Genomic DNA, 18,703 nt, shown 5'->3' with positions numbered 1-18,703 from the left:
TATACATGTCTTGATAGACCATAGACACGTATACAATGTTTTGACATATCATATCGACGTCATCTATATATATTATTTGGAACAACCATAGACACTCTATATGCGGTAATGATCGAGTTAGCTATATAGGGTTGAGGTTGATTCCAAAATAATATATATACTTTGAGTTGTGATCGAGTCAGAGACTTGTATGCACTGGGTCGTGGATTGATTCGAGATAATATATATTGATTTATTTCTGTACTACTAACTGTGGACAATTATTTGTAGACTACAAACGTTGGACTATCAACTTAACAAACTTAAATCGTTAAAATGTAATAAAATATTGTATAATTATATTTCGATCATAATTTGATATATATATATATATATATATATATATATATATATATATATATATATATATATATATATATATATATATATATATATATATATATATATATATATATATATATATATATTTGTTATAGGTTCGTGAATCAACCCGTGGCCAAGTCTAATTCTCGACGAATTGATAATCTGTGAAAGTGAGTTATAGTCCCATTTTTACTATCTAATATTTTGGGATGAGAATACATGCAGTTTTGTAAATGTTTTATAAAATACACACAAGTACTTGAAATTTCATTCTATGTTGGATTATGAATACCGAATATCACCCTTTTAGCTTGGTAGCCTAAGAATTAGGGAACAGACACCCTAATTGACGCGAATCCTAAAGGTAGATCTACGGGCACTAACTCCCCCATACTGAAAAATGGTATGCTTTAGTACTTCGAGTTATTAATACAGATGAATTTCTATTTTGGAGATATTCTATATGCATTTTGTTAATGTCGGTTACCAGGTGTTCAACATATGAATGGTTTTTATGCAGTTTTCATGTTACGATTTGATAAATATATAGGTTAAACTTATAACTCACCAACATTTTTGTTGACTTTTAAGCATGTTTATTCTCAGGTGATTATTAAGAGTTTCCGCTGTTGCATGCTAATTTAAGGACAAGAATTGGAGTCAGCATGCTTGTAATATATTGTTTAAAAACTGCATTCGGAGATTTAAATCGTTGTGTAATATTGTTGTAAACCAATATGTAATATTCGTGTGTAAAACGTTATCTTTTAGATTATCATTACTTGATAATCTACGTTATAGTTTTTGAACCTTTATTGATAAAATAAAGGTTATGGTTTGTTTTTAAATAAAACAAATGCAGTCTTTGAAAAACGTCTCATATAGAGGTCAAACCTCGCAACGAAATCAATTAATATGAAACGTTTATAATCGATATGAACGGGACATTTCAGTTGGTATCCGAGCGTTGGTCTTAGAGAACCATAAATTTGCATTAGTGTGTCTTATTGAGTTTGTTAGGATGCATTAGTGAGTCTGGACTTCGACCATGTTTACTTGAAAAATGATTGCTTAACACTTTTGTTGGAAACTACATTTTTTTTACATGTAAATATTATGTGATATATTAATCTCTTAACGTGTTTGATATTGTGTGATAGATGTCTACCTCTAGTACAAATCCCATCGACTCACCTAATAATAATGAAGAGTCAAATGTATTTTGGGAAGATTCACAAATTCTCGAAGAGAAACCGGAAGAAGAGGAACCGGAAGAGGAGGAACCGGAAGAAGAGGAACCGGAAGAAGAAGTGGTTCTAGAGGAAGAAATATTAATAACTACAGAAAAATGGTTAAATAAAAGAAAATCCTCAACCAATGGACCAAAGTTAAAAATGGTCAATGGTGTTTCCATCGAGGAAGAAAAATATTGTGAAAATTACCAATTTTTTGATGAATCGGATCCCGACGAGGATTCTGATGATGTTATAGATATTACCCCGGCTCAATTTAATAAGGCAAAAGAAAATAATAAGGGAAAAGCTATCAAAATAGAAAAACTCGAGTCCAAAAGAGATGAACTCTATGTTAACATGAAATATCCCGATGGGATATATCGTAAACACCCGTATTTCTTAAACTTGCACTATAACCCGGGAACATCTAAGCAACCAGGTTTTTCTAGACCATTTGTGAAAAGGACGGCTCGTATTAGAGGAGCACCATATATCCCTAGAAAATTAGCTAAACGAAACGAGTCTGAAGAAGAAGAAACAAGTGAGTCGGAATAAAGAGTTGAAGTCAATTATTATTACCATGCCATGTAATACATGTATTGCAGTGTGTTTGTACTTTTATGATGTATGTAAAATTGCTTGTAATATTTGTATTCTATCATCCTTTACAAGATCTAATTTTTCATCTCTTTTACAGTATAAAAACACACAATGGACGTTAAGGATAGACAACCAAATATTTTAGAAGACTTACCAGGGGATATGATTGATGAAATCTTGTCTAAAGTCGGTCAAAATTTATCGGCACAATTATTTATGGCAAAATTAGTTTGTAGGACAATTGAAAGATGTTCCAGGCATGCCTTGGTTTATAAAAGGCTTTCCTTTGATAGATGGTGTATATCACATTGGGGAGAACCTAAGTTACACAGTGTTTTCTTTAAGGCATTAAGTGCGGGAAACCCTACTACAACTTTCCGCTACGGATTGAGAGCCTATTTTGACTCCACATATCCCAACATAGGACTTTGTTCTTTAGAAAGAGTTTCAAACATGCAACATTGTAACGTCCTCCCAATAGGGTCTGGAAGTAACGTCACTAATATCAAAACATACCAATATATTATAATAAATGAGAACAATACTAAATGATGAATTTAACTTTAATGAGTACGCAGCGGAAAATGAAATGTTGTTACAATGACAGGAATAACAATATCGTAAATGTTCACATGCAGAAGTAATAAATGCGATATCTCTTGATCCTATGTCCAAGTAACATCACATAAGCGGTAAGTATAAGAGCTTGAATCAAACAGCACCTGAGACAAAACATGCTAAAGTGTCAACCAAAAAGGTTGAGTGAAGTTCATAGGTTTAACAAAAAGTTTGTCGTTGTTTTAGACCACAAGATTTAGTTTGTAAAGTTGATCTCCCGCAGGATCAAAAAGTTATGCCAATGCGTGATATTTAGACTAAACGTTCAAGTTTGCCCCATGACAAGTTGTGTCTGTCCTTGTCGGTTTAATTTCATTATTAAGTAATACAAAGACTTAGTCAAATGTATCGGGGACGTTACTCCCGATAGGCCTACCCCCAATAATTAAGCATGCAGCAGCAATTAAAAATATCACTGTAAGGACTTAGTCGGATATAGCCGGGTATAGCATAGGTTAACAGTTTGGTACTTGTGTCTAAAGTGTAAAAAGTAAAAACAGCATGTGTCTCACCCCAAGTAAAAGTAAGTAAGTTTGCTAGCAATTAAATAGGGGCTATGAATTCACCTTAGTAAGTAGAGAGAGAGAGAGTTATTCCTCGAAATAAAGAGTTGAACGAGTGAGCAGGAAAGTCAACCTATTGACATTTAAGAGTAGTTAAGTGTTTTGCCCATGTTTAAGTTTAAATATGTGTTTGTTTTACTAAGTTTCTATTCCTAGTAAGTTACTATTTTTATAAAGTTTCCATTTTTAGAAAGTTTCTTATTTTACTAAGTTTCTATGACTAGAGAGTTTCTACTTTTATCAGTGTTTTCCATTTTAGGATACTTGCCGTATTAGATAAGCTTCCAATCACCCATTTCCCTTCGAATGGCTAATTTAGATCTAGGGGCTTGAGCCATAGGACCCTTTAAATCAGAAATTCAAACCCTCTGCCTAGAATCTCATAGAAACCATTCGTCAAGAAAGTTCGAAGATCTATACATCTCTAATACATATCCCAAAATGTTTTTATGTTACAATATAAGTAGTAGGTTATAGGTGTTAGTAATAGTAATAGTGTATACATGTTATTTATTTTATTTTTAATTGCATATAATTTATAACATTATTTACATGTTTCGGTAAAAATAATAACCGAAGTAAAAAGTAAAAAGTAAAAAGTAAAAAGTAAAAAGTAAAAAAATAAAAAGTAAGAAAAGAATACTTACTAGTAGTAATTCTTCAAAGAGAGAATGAGAGAAATTTTGGTGTGAGTTTGAATGAGAAATAAGGGGTATTTATACTTGAAAAAATTAGGTAAAAAGAATAAAATAATTAAAAGATAAAGAAATATTTTAATTCTTAATGGGATTTTAAAATTAAAAAGTATTAAATGTTAGGTCATGGGATAATGCACAAAATAAAATAATAAAAGTAGTTTTTCCATTACAATTTTTAATTAAAAAGTAATTTATTTATTTATTTTTTTTTCATTTATTTTAAGGATTTTTTTTTTATAAATAAAAAAATTGATTTAATGCTTTTCCAAGAATATTTGTCAATAATATTTTATTTTATTTTATTTTTATTTTTTTATTTATTTAATAAATACAAATTTTGCATAAAAATAATAAATAATTCGGTATTTTGTATTTTTAATAATAATTATGATTTTAATTATTAAACTATAGTTTTAGTAAGTTTGTAAATATTATTACATTTATATATAATTAGATTTATTATATAGTTAAATATATAATACATTAACTAAATAATAAAAGTGATACAAAGTTTATATACTTAGTTAAATTATGTCAAATTATATAAATTAATAATATATTATTTATTTAAGCGTACATTGTTGACTAAAAATTACTATTCGGTCAATATTTAATTGTATATAACAACCCTTAATACATATAGTCAGACATATAACCCTAAGGTTAATTCAGTAAATTTAGAAGTCGAAAAGTGAGGGTTGTTACAGTACCTCCCTGTTAATAAAAACTTCGTCCCGAAGTTTTAGGTAGACTTCTCGGATGCATCAGCGGTTGAGAAGAGATGGGGATATTTCTGTTTCATTTGGTGTTCACGTTTTTAGGTATACTCGGGGCCACGTCGTGAATTCCAACGGATCTTAACAATAGGTATGGTACTTTGTTTTAAGCGTTTAGCAGATCGGTCCATGACTTCTACGGGTTCCTCTATGAAGTGCATTTTATCATCAATGCGAATGTCATCCAAAGGAATAACGAGAGTGTCATCAGCGAGACACTTTTTAAGATTCGAGACATGAAATACGTTGTGTACGCTGCTAAGTTCAGCAGGTAATTCTAATCGATAAGCCACGAGTCCGATCCTTTCAGTAATCTTGAAGGGTCCAATAAAACGCAGACTTAGTTTGCTTCGTTTACCAAAACGAACGACGCCTTTCCAAGGGGATACTTTCAACATGACTTTGTCACCAACTTGGAATTCCAAATCTTTCCGACCTTTATTAGCATAGCTCTTCTGTCAGTTGCGGGCAGTTTCTATTCGTTTCTTAATCTGAACTATCTTTTCGGTTGTCTCGTGTATGATTTCAGGACCAGTTAACTGTCTGTCCTCTAATTCATCCCAGCACAGTGGGGATCTACATTTTTGTCCGTATAAGGCCTCAAAAGGTGCAGCCTTAATACTTGAGTGGTAACTATTATTGTAAGAGAATTCAACCAAAGGCAAATGTCTATCTCAGCCTTTGCCGAAGTCGATAACACAAGCACGAAGCATATCTTCCAATGTTTGAATGGTTCGTTCACTTTGACCATCGGTTTGCGGATGATAAGCAGTACTCATGTCGAGTTGAGTTCCAAGAGCAGTTTGTAAGGATTTCCAGAATCTGGAAGTGAATCTACTGTAGCGATCGGATATGATTGATATAGGAACACCATGACGAGAGACAATTTCTTTGATATACAGTTGTGACAATCTCTCCATCTTGTCGGTCTCCTTGATCGGTAGGAAATGAGCAGATTTAGTAAGACGATCTACTATGACCCATATAGTATCATTGCCACTAGAAGTCTTGGGCAATTTAGTAATAAAGTCCATAGCGATACATTCCCACTTCCACTGCGAAATATCGGGTTGTGTCAACAGACCAGAAGGCTTTTGATGTTCAGCCTTGACTTTCAAACAAGTGAGACACTTACTAACATAAGTAGCAATGTCGGCTTTCATATTAGGCCACCAGTAGAATTCCTTCACATCGTGGTACATCTTACTGGAACCCAGATGAATAGAATACCTAGTCTTATGCGCTTCATCGAAGACTAGTTCACGGAGATTACGGAAGTGAGGAACCCAAATTCTGTTGCCAAAGTACCGTGTACCATTAGCTTTCACTTGGAGTTGGTTCTCGAAACCGATAGGTCCTTCACCTTCGATAAGTGTTGGTTTAATAGCTTCCAGTTGAGCTTCGCAGATTCGTGATATAAGATTTGATTTGATTTTCAGGTTTAAGGCACGAACACGTTTAACATCGTCTTTTCGACTAAGGGCATCAGCAACTACGTTTGCCTTGCCAGGATGATATTCCATCTTACAGTCATAATCGTTCAATAACTCGAGCCATTGGCTTTGCCTCATATTCAGCTGTTTTTGATCAAAGATGTGTCGAAGACTTTTATGGTCAGTGTACACCGTAAACTGGGTACCATATAGATAATGTCTCCATATCTTTAATGCAAATACCACGGCACCTAACTCAAGGTCGTGTGCGGTATAGTTCTCCTCGTGTTTCTTCAACTGTCTAGATGCGTAGGCAATAACCTTTTCACGTTGCATTAAAACACAACCAAAGCCTTGCTTTGAGGCATCGCAGTAAACAAAAAAATCGTCAGTACCTTCAGGTAAAGATAGAATCGGGGCTGTGGTCAACTTCTCTTTCAGAATCTTGAAAGCAGATTCCTGTTCTTCGGACCACTCAAACTTCTTCCCTTTTTGAGTTAGCTTCGTAAGAGGTTTAGCAAGAAGGGAAAAATCCTTCATGAATCTCCGATAATAAGCGGAAAGTCCCAAAAATTGACGAATATGCTTCGCAGTCTTTGGTATCTCCCAGTTCTTGATAGCGGTAATCTTAGCTGGATCGACATGTATTCCATTACTATCAACAACGTGTCCGAGGAATTGTACGGTTTTGAGCCAAAATCGCACTTAGAAAACTTAACGTAGAGTTGTTCCTTTCGTAAGAGTTCAAGAATCACGCGCAGATGTTGCTCATGTTCCTTCTCACTCTTGGAGTAGATCAAAATGTCATCAATGAAAACAATGACGAATTTATCGAGATAAGGTTTGCAGACACGGTTCATGAGATCCATGAAAACGGCAGGAGCATTGGTCAAACCAAAAGGCATGACACAGAATTCATAGTGCCTATAACGAGTGCGAAAAGCAGTCTTAGGAATATCATATTCCTTGACTCTAAGTTGGTGATATCCGGACCTCAAATCAATCTTTGAATAAACACTTGACCCTTGAAGTTGGTCGAATAGATCATCAATACGTGGCAACGGATAACGGTTCTTGATAGTAAGCTTGTTAAGTTCGCGGTAATCAATGCACATCCTTAACGTACCATCCTTCTTTTTAACAAATAGAATAGGAGCTCCTCATGGGGACTAGCTTGGACGAATGAAACCTTTATCCAATAGTTCTTGGAGCTGGTTGGAAAGTTCCTTCATTTTGGAAGGTGCTAAACGGTATGGTGCTTTAGCAATAGGAGCAGCACCGGGAGCTAAATCAATTTGAAATTTAACTTGTCGAGGAGGTGGAAGACCAGGAAGATCTTCGGGAAACACATCGAGATAGTCTCTAACCACTGGTACATCTTCAATACGCTTCTCTTCCAATTCGATCAGCTTAACGTGGGCTAGAATGGCTGGATAACCTTTCATAAGGTATTTGCGGGTTTTGATATAGGAGATGATATTGAGATTGGAACCACTCTTTTCACCTTGGATGATTAGAGTATCTCCATTCCCCAATGGAACATTAACAGTTTTGTCGTAACACATGATAGCAGCATGTAATGGACGTAACCAATCCATACCAACTACGACGTCAAAACTTTCGAGTTCGACCGGAAAAAGGTCTATCTTAAATTCCTTATCGGCTAAGATTAGATTGCAGTTTTTATATATTTTATCGACTTGCATGACTTTTCCATTAGCCACTTCTACTAATCGTTTAGTTTCTAAGGGTTGAGGCTTTTCAGTAAATAGGGTACAAAAATTACTAGACACGTAACTTCTATCGGCACCAGTATCGAACAAAATAGTTGCATAACAATTATTGACAAGATACGTACCCGTGATAACTTCATCTTCATCTCGGGCTTCAGCAGCAGTAATAACAAACGCATGACCCTTCGCAGCAGTAGCATTAGCTCCAGTAGCGGGATTATCCTTCTTCTTAGGACAATTCGGACTAATGTGTCCCTTCTCTCCATAAGTATAGCATGTAGGAGGAGCTTTGGCTGGAACAATAGCCTTATCCTTTAGAGGAGTCTTACACTTCTTAGCAACGTGTCCTACTTTCTTACACAATGCACAAACCGCAGTACACTTCTCCGGGTGATGCCTCTCACAACGAATACAGAAAGGATAAGTACCCTTATAATTTGACCTTGTACCATCCGCAGGCTTCTTATTATCATTCTGAGCCGAACCTTGAGATGGCTCAAACTTCCTCTTACCATCATTACCCTTGGTTTCAACTTGCTTATTGGCTGACGCCCTTCTTCTCTTGGCCAACATGAGATTTTGTGCCATGAGAATCACAGCATCTAAAGTAACCTTCTCAGCAGCAATAACATTCCCTTGCACATCCTCGGAAAGACCTTCAATATACCGCTCAATTCTTCTAGCTTCAGTAGGAAACATTTCAGGACATAGAGTAGAAAGCTCCAGATAACGATTGGTATAGTTCTCAATGTCAGTACCCTTGACCTTGAGTTCCCAGAACTCAGCTTCAAGTTTCTGAACTTGACTTCGAGGATAGAATTTGTTGACCCTCATGCTTTTGAGTTCGTCCCATGGAATTGCATTAGCATTATCAATTCCTACGGACTTGGCATGAGCAGTCCACCAAGTTAAAGCATTGCCACCCAATGAGCTAGTGGCATACTTTACTCAATCGTTATCACCACAGTTGCAAATACAGAAAATAGATTCCATCTTCTCAAACCAATGGACTAGTTTGACAGCTTCTTCAGTCCCCTTAAATGCAGGAGGATGACAGTTTGAAAAATCCTTGTAGGAACAAGGTTTCGGTTGTGGATTAGCATGGTTAGCTTGGGCGTTGCCTTGGGTGGCAGCGAGTAACTGTTGGAATTGCTCAGTAGTTAACACAACATTGTTAACGGTAGGTGCAGCTGAATGAACCATGATGTTACTACATAAAAGTGAACATAAGTCGGATAAGTTAACAAATTTGAGCAATTACAAGTAGGAATAAGATAAAGTATTAACATCACATGATATAAAATAAAACACTTTATTTTATTAAGGAACTAGGCATTAAATAAGCCTTTTAATATATGATTCAGAAATAGAAATAGTTTTAAGGCATAGCCTTTACATAGATGGAAAATAGAAAGATAACTAAAGAATATTAAGATTCATATTCCTTCTTCTAGTCCTCAACCTTCTTCATAAACTTCTCAACTTTCTCATTCTTCGCCTTTTGTTTCTCATGCAGGAACTCGAGATTATCATAAAGGTTAGAAACTTCATTGTTGATTACATGGTACTTGTGGTCCCTTATAGAAAGTTGATTATTCACGCTGTTTTCCTCCATCTTCAATCTAAGGTCAACATCTTCTCTTTGGTAGGAGAGAGATTGCTTCCCCCATCGGTTATTTCTATCACCTTCATACTTTACCAACTTTATCTCTTTCTTTAGTTCAGCATTTTCCTCCATGAGCTTCTTGATCGCTAGGTCTTTTTCCTTCATTTGAAAATCGATCCTTGCAATATGGCGAATTAGGTCATCGGTAGTTTTTCGCAGATTCATGAGCTCGTACTTGGCATCAACTTCATCGTAGAAAGGAGATCGGGATCTTTTCTTTGACGGCCCAGTTTCTTCAAGACATTTCCTCTTGTCTTTATTCCTCGGGATTGGATAGTATTCAGGAGACCCATGTAACTTTAGAGTAGTATTTGGGATATAATTTGGTGAGGGAGGACCACCAAAGCCATAAGGTGGACTTTGGACTGGTCTTTCTGTGGAAGACCTTTTAGTATCTTTTTCGGTTGGCTTGAAAAGATTCATTTTGGTCGTTTGATGATAATTAAACATCCTAACATTAAGAAGGATATTTTGATTAGAATCTTTAAGTCAAGTTTATTAAAGCATAATCGTTAAGATTATGGGGAAATCCTAAGTGCTTTAATTCTAAGGCAGGAAAGGTTATAGTTTCCTAGATTGCTAAGACACCCTAGCTAACAAGTAAGGCACACATAAAAATGTAATCCTGGTTCTCTATAATAGCCTGGTTATGCTCTGATACCAATCTGTAATGTCCTCCCAATAGGGTCTGGAAGGAACGTCACTAATATCAAAACATACCAACATATTATAATAAACGAGAATAATACTAAATGATGAATTTAACTTTAATGAGTACGCAGCGGAAAATGAAATGTCGTTACAATGACAGGAATAACAATATCGTAAATGTTCACATGCAGAAGTAATAAATGCGATATCTCTTGATCCTATGTCCAAGTAGCATCACATAAGCTGTAAGTATAAGAGCTTGAATCAAACAGCACCTGAGACAAAACATGCTAAAGTGTCAACCAAAAAGGTTGAGTGAAGTTCATAGGTTTAACAAAAAGTTTTTCGTTGTTTTAGACCACAAGATTTAGTTTGTAAAGTTGATCTCCCGCAGGATCTAAAAGTTATGCCAATGCGTGATATTTAGACTAAACGTTCAAGTTTGTCCCATGACAAGTTGTGTCTGTCCTTGTCGGTTTAATTTCATTATTAAGTAATACAAAGACTTAGTCAAATGTATCAGGGACGTTACTCCCGATAGGCCTACCCCCAATAATTAAGAATGCAGCAGCAATTAAAAATATCACTGTAGAGACTTAGTCGGATATAGCCGGGTATAGCATAGTTTAACAGTTTGGTACTTGTGTCTAAAGTGTAAAAAGTAAAAACAGCATGTGTCTCACCCCAAGTAAAAGTAAGTAAGTTTGCTAGCAATTAAATAGGGGCTATGAATTCACCTTAGTAAGTAGAGAGAGAGTTATTCCTCGGAATTAAGAGTTGAACGAGTGAGCAGGAAAGTCAACCTATTGACATTTAAGAGCAGTTAAGTGTTTTGCCCATGTTTAAGTTTAAGTATGTGTTTGTTTTACTAAGTTTCTGTTCCTAGTAAGTTACTATTTTAATAAAGTTTCCATTTTTAGAAAGTTTCTTATTTTACTAAGTTTCTATGACTAGAGAGTTTCTACTTTTATCAGTGTTTTCCATTTTAGTATACTTGCCGTATTAGATAAGCTTCCAATCACCCCTTTCCCTTCGAATGGCTAATTTAGATCTAGGGGCTTGAGCCATAGGACCCTTTAAATCGGAAATCCAAACCCTCTGCCTAGAATCTCATAGAAACCATTCGTCAAGAAAGTTCGAAGATCTATACATCTCTAATACATATCCCAAAATGCTTTTATGTTACAATATAAGTAGTAGGTTATAGGTGCTAGTAATAGTAATAGTGTATACATGTTATTTATTTTATTTTTAATTGTATATAATTTATAACATTATTTACATGTTTCGGTAAAAATAATAACCGAAGTAAAAAGTAAAAAGTAAAAAGTAAAAAGTAAAAAGTAAAAAGTAAAAAGTAAAAAGTAAAAAGTAAAAAAGTAAGAAAAGAATACTTACTAGTAGTAATTCTTCAAAGAGAGAATGAAAGAAATTTTGGTGTGAGTTTGAATGAGAAATGAGGGGTATTTATACTTGAAAAAATTAGGTAAAAAGAATAAAATAATTAAAAGAAAAAGAAATATTTTAATTCTTAATGAGATTTTAAAATTAAAAAGTATTAAATATTAGGTCATGGGATAATGCACAAAATAAAATAATAAAAGTAGTTTTTCCATTACAATTTTTAATTAAAAAGTAATTTATTTATTTTTTTTAATTTTTTTTAAGGATTTTTTTATAAATAAACAAATTGATTTAATGCTTTTCCAAGAATATTTGTCAATAATATTTTATTTTATTTTATTTTTATTTTTTTTATTAAATTAATAAATACAAATTTTGCATAAAAATAATAAATAATTCGGTATTTTTTATTTTTAATAATAATTATGATTTTAATTATTAAACTATAGTTTTAGTAAGTTTGTAAATATTATTACATTTATATATAATTAGATTTATTATATAGTTAAATATATAATACATTAACTAAATAATAAAAGTGATACAAAGTTTATATACTTAGTTAAATTATGTCAAATTATATAAATTAATAATATATTATTTATTTAAGCGTACATTGTTGACTAAAAATTATATTCGGTCAATATTTAATTATATATAACAACCCTTAATACATATAGTCAGATATAACCCTAGGGTTAATTCAGTAAATTTAGAAGTCGAAAAGTGAGGGTTGTTACAAACATAAAGAAGCATGTTATGTTTACGGGTTAGTGATGTTCGCTTCTCACCGAATTGAGAAAAAGAACATCGGGTTACAACTTCTAAATAAAACATTCCCACAAGTGACGGATTCAGTAGTTGAAGTGAGAAATAAGGTTTTTAGATTGTTACGGGGCTGTTGGGCATTAGGTAACCCTCGTCCTTTTGATGACGTTACAACATGCTGTCTAGCCAACGGCAATAACGGTTATTTTCCATAAGACCGAGGATGGGAAATAGTATTAGTAAAACCCGAATGCATGACTTGCTTCTGGACCTATGAATTACGTATCTTTATTGCCTTCGCTGAACGACTTGCATTAAACTAGAATTGTCTTCGCAATTGCCTTGTATCAAAGTTATTGTGTGCTATATTTCATGCTATATGTAAAATAGCGGTATTGTACGTTTGTAAATTATTGTATAAAAGTTTGAACGTGAAATTTATTGTAATCAGTTTTTCATATAGAATTGTAGTAGTTGAATTGTATGTTAGCTACAAAGTATGAACTTAACGGGTAGGTACTACCCGAATTAAAACTTATAAAATGCTAATATGCAGAAAAAGCTTTTATAAATTAGTTCATATTATGCTACAAAATACTATTGACTACTTTTAATATTCTATATGATTAACTCAATTCTTTTGGCTATTTTTGAAGGAAATGGCACTGACGACTCGTCAGAACTTAAACATGAGCGAGGAAGACTTCCGTGCTTTTCTTGCTGTGAACATACCCGCAGTGCAGGCCGCAATGCAAAATAACAACAATAACTCCGGATCTAGCAGTGGAATTAATTCCACAAGGAATCGTGTAGGATGCTCCTACAAAGAATTCACTGCCTGCAAACCTTTGGAATTTGATGGAACCGAAAGACCAATCGGATTGAAACGATGGACCAAGAAGGTCGAATCGGTGTTTGCCATAAGTAAATGTACTGAAGAAGACAAAGTAAAATACGCTACGCATACCTTCACGGGTACTGCGTTAGCATGGTGGAACACTTATCTCGAGCAGGTGGGACAAGATGCTGCTTACGCACTACCGTGGTCAGCATTCAAGCACTTGATGAACGAGCAGTATCGTCCCAGAAACGAGGTCAATAAGCTCAAGGTAGAGCTTAGAGGATTACGAATGCAAGGTTTTGACATCACCACGTACGAACGACGATTCACAGAGTTGTGCCTATTGTGTCCTAGAGCGTTCGAAGATGAGGAAGAGAAGATCGAAGCATTTGTAAAAGGGTTACCAGAAAGAATTCAAGAAGATGTGAGTTCAAACGAACCCGCCTCCATACAAAAGGCAAGTCGAATGGCTCACAAACTCATAAATCAGATTAAAGGAAGGATTAAAGAACAGGCGGCCGAAGAGACCAACACAAAACAAGTCAAGAGAAAGTGGGAAGAAACTAGTGACAAGGGTCACCAATACAACAATGACAACAACCACAATCACAATCGCAACAACTATCTCAACAACCGTAACATCAACCAAAACAACAAAAATCGCAACTCCAACAACAACTATAACAATCGATTCAACAATAACAACAACCACAACAACAAACATCCCAACAAAAATAACAAAAGGTCGAAGCCATGCTAGAGGTGTGAAGGATACCATCCGACTGGGTTCTGCCCGACAACGTGTACTAGGTGTAAAAGAAGTGGACATGGCGCGATGAAGTGTGAAGTCTACGGACCGGTTATTAACAAAAATAATGCAACAAATAATGTCGGGACAAATAATGCCGCCTTTATTTGTTATGGATGTGGGAAACCGGGTCACGTCAAGAGTAAATGCCTAAACCAAGGGAATGCAAATGTGCAAAGTCGTGGAAGAGTCTTCAACATCAATGCGGCAGAAGCGCAGGAAGACCCGGAGCTTGTTACGGGTACATTTCTTATTGATGAAAAACATGCTTATGTTTTATTTGATTCGGGTGCGGATAGAAGCTATATGAGTAAAGATTTTTGTGCTAAATTAATTTGTCCATTGACGCCTTTGGATAATAAATTTTACTCGAATTAGCAAACGGTAATTTAATTACAGCAGATAATATATGTTGGAATCGATAAATTAAACTGGTTAGCGAAACGTTTAAGATTGATTTGATACCAGTAGAGTTAGGGAGTTTTGATGTGATAATTGGCATTGACTGGTTGAAAGAGGTGAAAGAAGAAATCGTTTGTTACAAAAATGTGATTCGCATTATGCGAGAAAAAGGAAAACCCTTAATGGTGTACGGAGAAAAGAGCAACACGAAGCTAAATCTTATTAGTAATTTGAAGGCGCAAAAACTAATAAGAAAAGGTTGCTATGCTGTTCTAGCACATGTCGAGAAAGTACAAACCAAAGAAAAGAACATTAATGATGTTCCCGTCGCAAAAGAATTTCCCGATGTATTTCCGAAAGAATTACCGGGACTACCTCCACACCGATCTGTTGAATTTCAAATAGATCTTGTACCGGGAGCTGCACCAATAGCTCGTGCTCCATACAGACTCACACCCAGCGAAATGAAGGAACTCCAAAGCCAATTACAAGAACATTTAGAGTGTGGTTTCATTAGACCAAGCGCATCACCATGGGAAGCTCCTGTTTGGTTTGTCAAAAAGAAGGATGGTACATTCAGGTTGTGTATCGACTACGGTTGAACAAACTTACCATCAAGAACCGTTACCCACTACCGAGAATTGATGACTTATTTGATCAACTACAAGGCTCGTCAGTTTATTCGAAGATCGATTTAGGTTCTGGGTATCATCAAATGCGGGTGAAGGAGGATGATATTCCAAAGACTGCTTTTAGGACGCGTTACGGTCATTATGAGTTTATGGTTATGCCGTTTGGTTTGACTAACGCACCAGCTGTGTTCATGGACCTCATGAACCGAGTGTGTGAACCATACCTTGACAATTTTGTCATTGTTTTCATCGATGACATACTTATTTACTCAAAGAATGATCAAGAGCACGAAGAGCATTTGAGAAAAGTGCTAGAGTTGTTGAGGAAAGAAAAACTGTACGCTAAGTTTTCAAAGTGTGCATTTTGGTTGGAAAAAGTTCAATTCCTCGGTCACATAGTGAACAAAGAAGGTATTCAGGTGGATCCGGTAAAGATTGAAACCGTTGAAAAGTGGGAAACTCTGAAAACTCTTTAAACATATATGCCAATTTTTAGGACTGGCTGGTTACTACAGAAGATTCATCCAAGATTTTTCCAAAATAGCAAAACCCTTAACTGCATTAACGCATAAAGGAAAGAAATTTGAATGGAAGGATGAACAAGAGAAAGCATTTCAATTGCTAAAGAAAAATCTAACTATGGCACCTATATTATCATTGCCTGAAGGGAATGATGGTTTTGTGATTTATTGTGACGCTTCAAAGCAAGGTCTCGGTTGTGTATTAATGCAACGAACGAAGGTAATTGCTTATGCATCCAGACAATTGAAGATTCACGAACAAAATTATACGACTCACGATTTGGAATTGGGCGCTGTTGTTTTTGCATTAAAGACTTGGAGGCACTATTTAGATGGGGTCAAAAGTATCATATATACCGACCACAAAAGTCTCCAACATATATTTAATCAGAAACAACTGAACATGAGGCAGCATAGGTGGATTGAGTTGTTGAATGATTACGAATTTAAGATTCGTTACCACCCGGGGAATTCTAATGTGGTAGCCGACGCTTTGAGTAGAAAGGACAGAGAACCTATGCGGGTAAAAGCTATAAATATAATTATTCGTACTAACCTTACTACTCAAATAAAGGAGGCGAAACAGGGAGTTTTAAAAGAGGGAAATTTGAAGGATGAACTACCCAAAGGTTCGGAGAAACTTCTTAATATTAAGGAAGACGGAACTCGATATAGGGCTGAAAGAATTTGGGTACCAAAGTTTGGAGATGTGAGAGAAATGGTACTTAAGGAAGCACATAAAACAAGATACTCAATACATCCTGGAGCGGGAAATATGTACAAAGATCTCAAGAAACACTTTTGGTGGCCGGGTATGAAAGCCGATATCGCTAAATACGTAGGAGAATGTTTAACGTGTTCTAAGGTAAAAGCTAAACATCAGAAACCATCGGGTCTACTTCAACAACCTAAAATCCCAGAATGGAAATGGGAAAACATTACCATGGATTTCATTACTAAATTGCCAAGGACTGCAAGTGGTTATGATACAATTTGGGTAATAGTCGATCGTCTCACCAAGTCAGCACACTTTCTGCCAATGAGAGAAGATGATAAAATGGAGAAGTTAGCGCGATTATACTTGAAGGAAGTTGTCTCCAGACATGGAATACCAATCTCTATTATCTCTAATAGGGATGGAAGATTTGCTTCAAGGTTTTGGCAAACATTACAACAAGCATTACAAACTCGTCTAGACATGAGTACTGCCTACCACCCACAAACTGATGGGCAGACTGAAAGGACGATACAAACGCTTGAAGACATGCTACGAGCATGTGTTATTGATTTTGGAAACAGTTGGGATCGACATCTACCGTTAGCAGAATTTTCCTACAATGACAGTTACCACTCGAGTATTGAGATGGCACCGTTTGAGTGTAACGACTCAACCAGTTATACAACCGAATACACAAAATATTTTTTTTTTATAAAAGAGGGGTGCGCAGCGCGCAGCCCCTTCTGTGCGCGGTGTGCACAGACCATTTCAGCTTTTGTCCGAAATTTCCATTTTTGGTTTAAAGATCTCCCACTTCCCGACACTTTTAGACGAGACGCTTTTCACAACATATTTTATTAGGTAAAACTAACACGTTCCAATAATAAAACGAGTTTTATGACACCGGGCCCACATATGCCCAATCACCATTAAGTTCATAATACAAGTTTCAACCCAATTTTCATTTAGACGAGTTAGGACTCTATAACCCAACCCGATACCAAGAGCATAATCCCGGGGACTACCAAATCCCCATCCGCGTCCACATATCAAAAGCTACCCCATCGAGCCCAAGCGCTCCTACGCAAGTAGTCTAACAACTAGCTAGCTTCATAACACAATACCTGTAAAAAGATAAACAACGAGAGGGGCAAGCATAAAGCTTAGTGAATGCAACAATTATACACATACATATATAATATACCTACTTGCAAACACTTACACACATACCGCATACAAGCTAGCAATATAATTAGCATACCATCTCAAGTACGAAGCTAATAATCTCCAAAACTGCAACTAGCATGAACAATAGCATATAATCGACATAATGCAATATGCTACAATACAATACACAACCATGGTTAACCATACTCGCGTCATGGTGCTACCGGCTCTTTGGTTCACACCATACGCATCGGTTATGACGCTACCGGCTCTTTGGTTTACATTACAACCCGAGTCATTATCGCGCTAAAGTGCTACAGGCTCTTTGGTTCACAATATAACAACTCGTGCCGTAGTGCTACCGGCTCTTTGGTTCACACTACAACACACGTACTATGACGCTACCGGCTCTTTGGTTCACATCATAGCACGCTCGCACATACTATGGCACTACCGGCTCTTTGGTTCATACCATAGCATACAAATAAATATATTATATACATTAGCATATAATTATTCCACTCACCTTGGAATGCCCGCACAAGTCATGTGTAACATGATCTCCGTCCTCAAATCCGAGCAAGTAACCACCTATATCACACATAGGTACAATATACACATAAATAGCCATTCTCTAAAAGAGAACCCGACAAACATCCCTTAGCCGAGGGATCACACCTTGCTCGCCAAAAACCCGCCCCTTTAACACCTAATGGACACAAACCAATTACCACTTCAGCTGGTAATTCAAGCCCACTTAACAAAGTACAATTTAACCCAAATGGTACTCGACACCAATTAGACCAAACCTAGGTCTTAACACTAAATTACTACTTAGGTAGTAATCATATCAACGTCATTTAACACTTAACAAAAGTGTTTAACATCCATTTAACCAAAACTAGTGTCGTTACCAAATTCAACCCAATCAAAGTCAACCCATTTGACCTAAGTCCCAAAACCTCCAAAATCACTTACGACTAGTGATTTTATTTCCAAAACATCAATTAACACCTAAATCAAGTATTTTCATACTTGATTTATGAAAACTTGACTCAAAACTTATTTTGACACCAAATCAAGGTTAACACCCATTTAACCAACAA

This window comes from Rutidosis leptorrhynchoides, chromosome 6, assembly GCF_046630445.1.
Source record: "Rutidosis leptorrhynchoides isolate AG116_Rl617_1_P2 chromosome 6, CSIRO_AGI_Rlap_v1, whole genome shotgun sequence".
NCBI classification, from domain to species: domain Eukaryota; kingdom Viridiplantae; phylum Streptophyta; class Magnoliopsida; order Asterales; family Asteraceae; genus Rutidosis; species Rutidosis leptorrhynchoides.
This window is presented reverse-complemented; position numbering follows the sequence as displayed.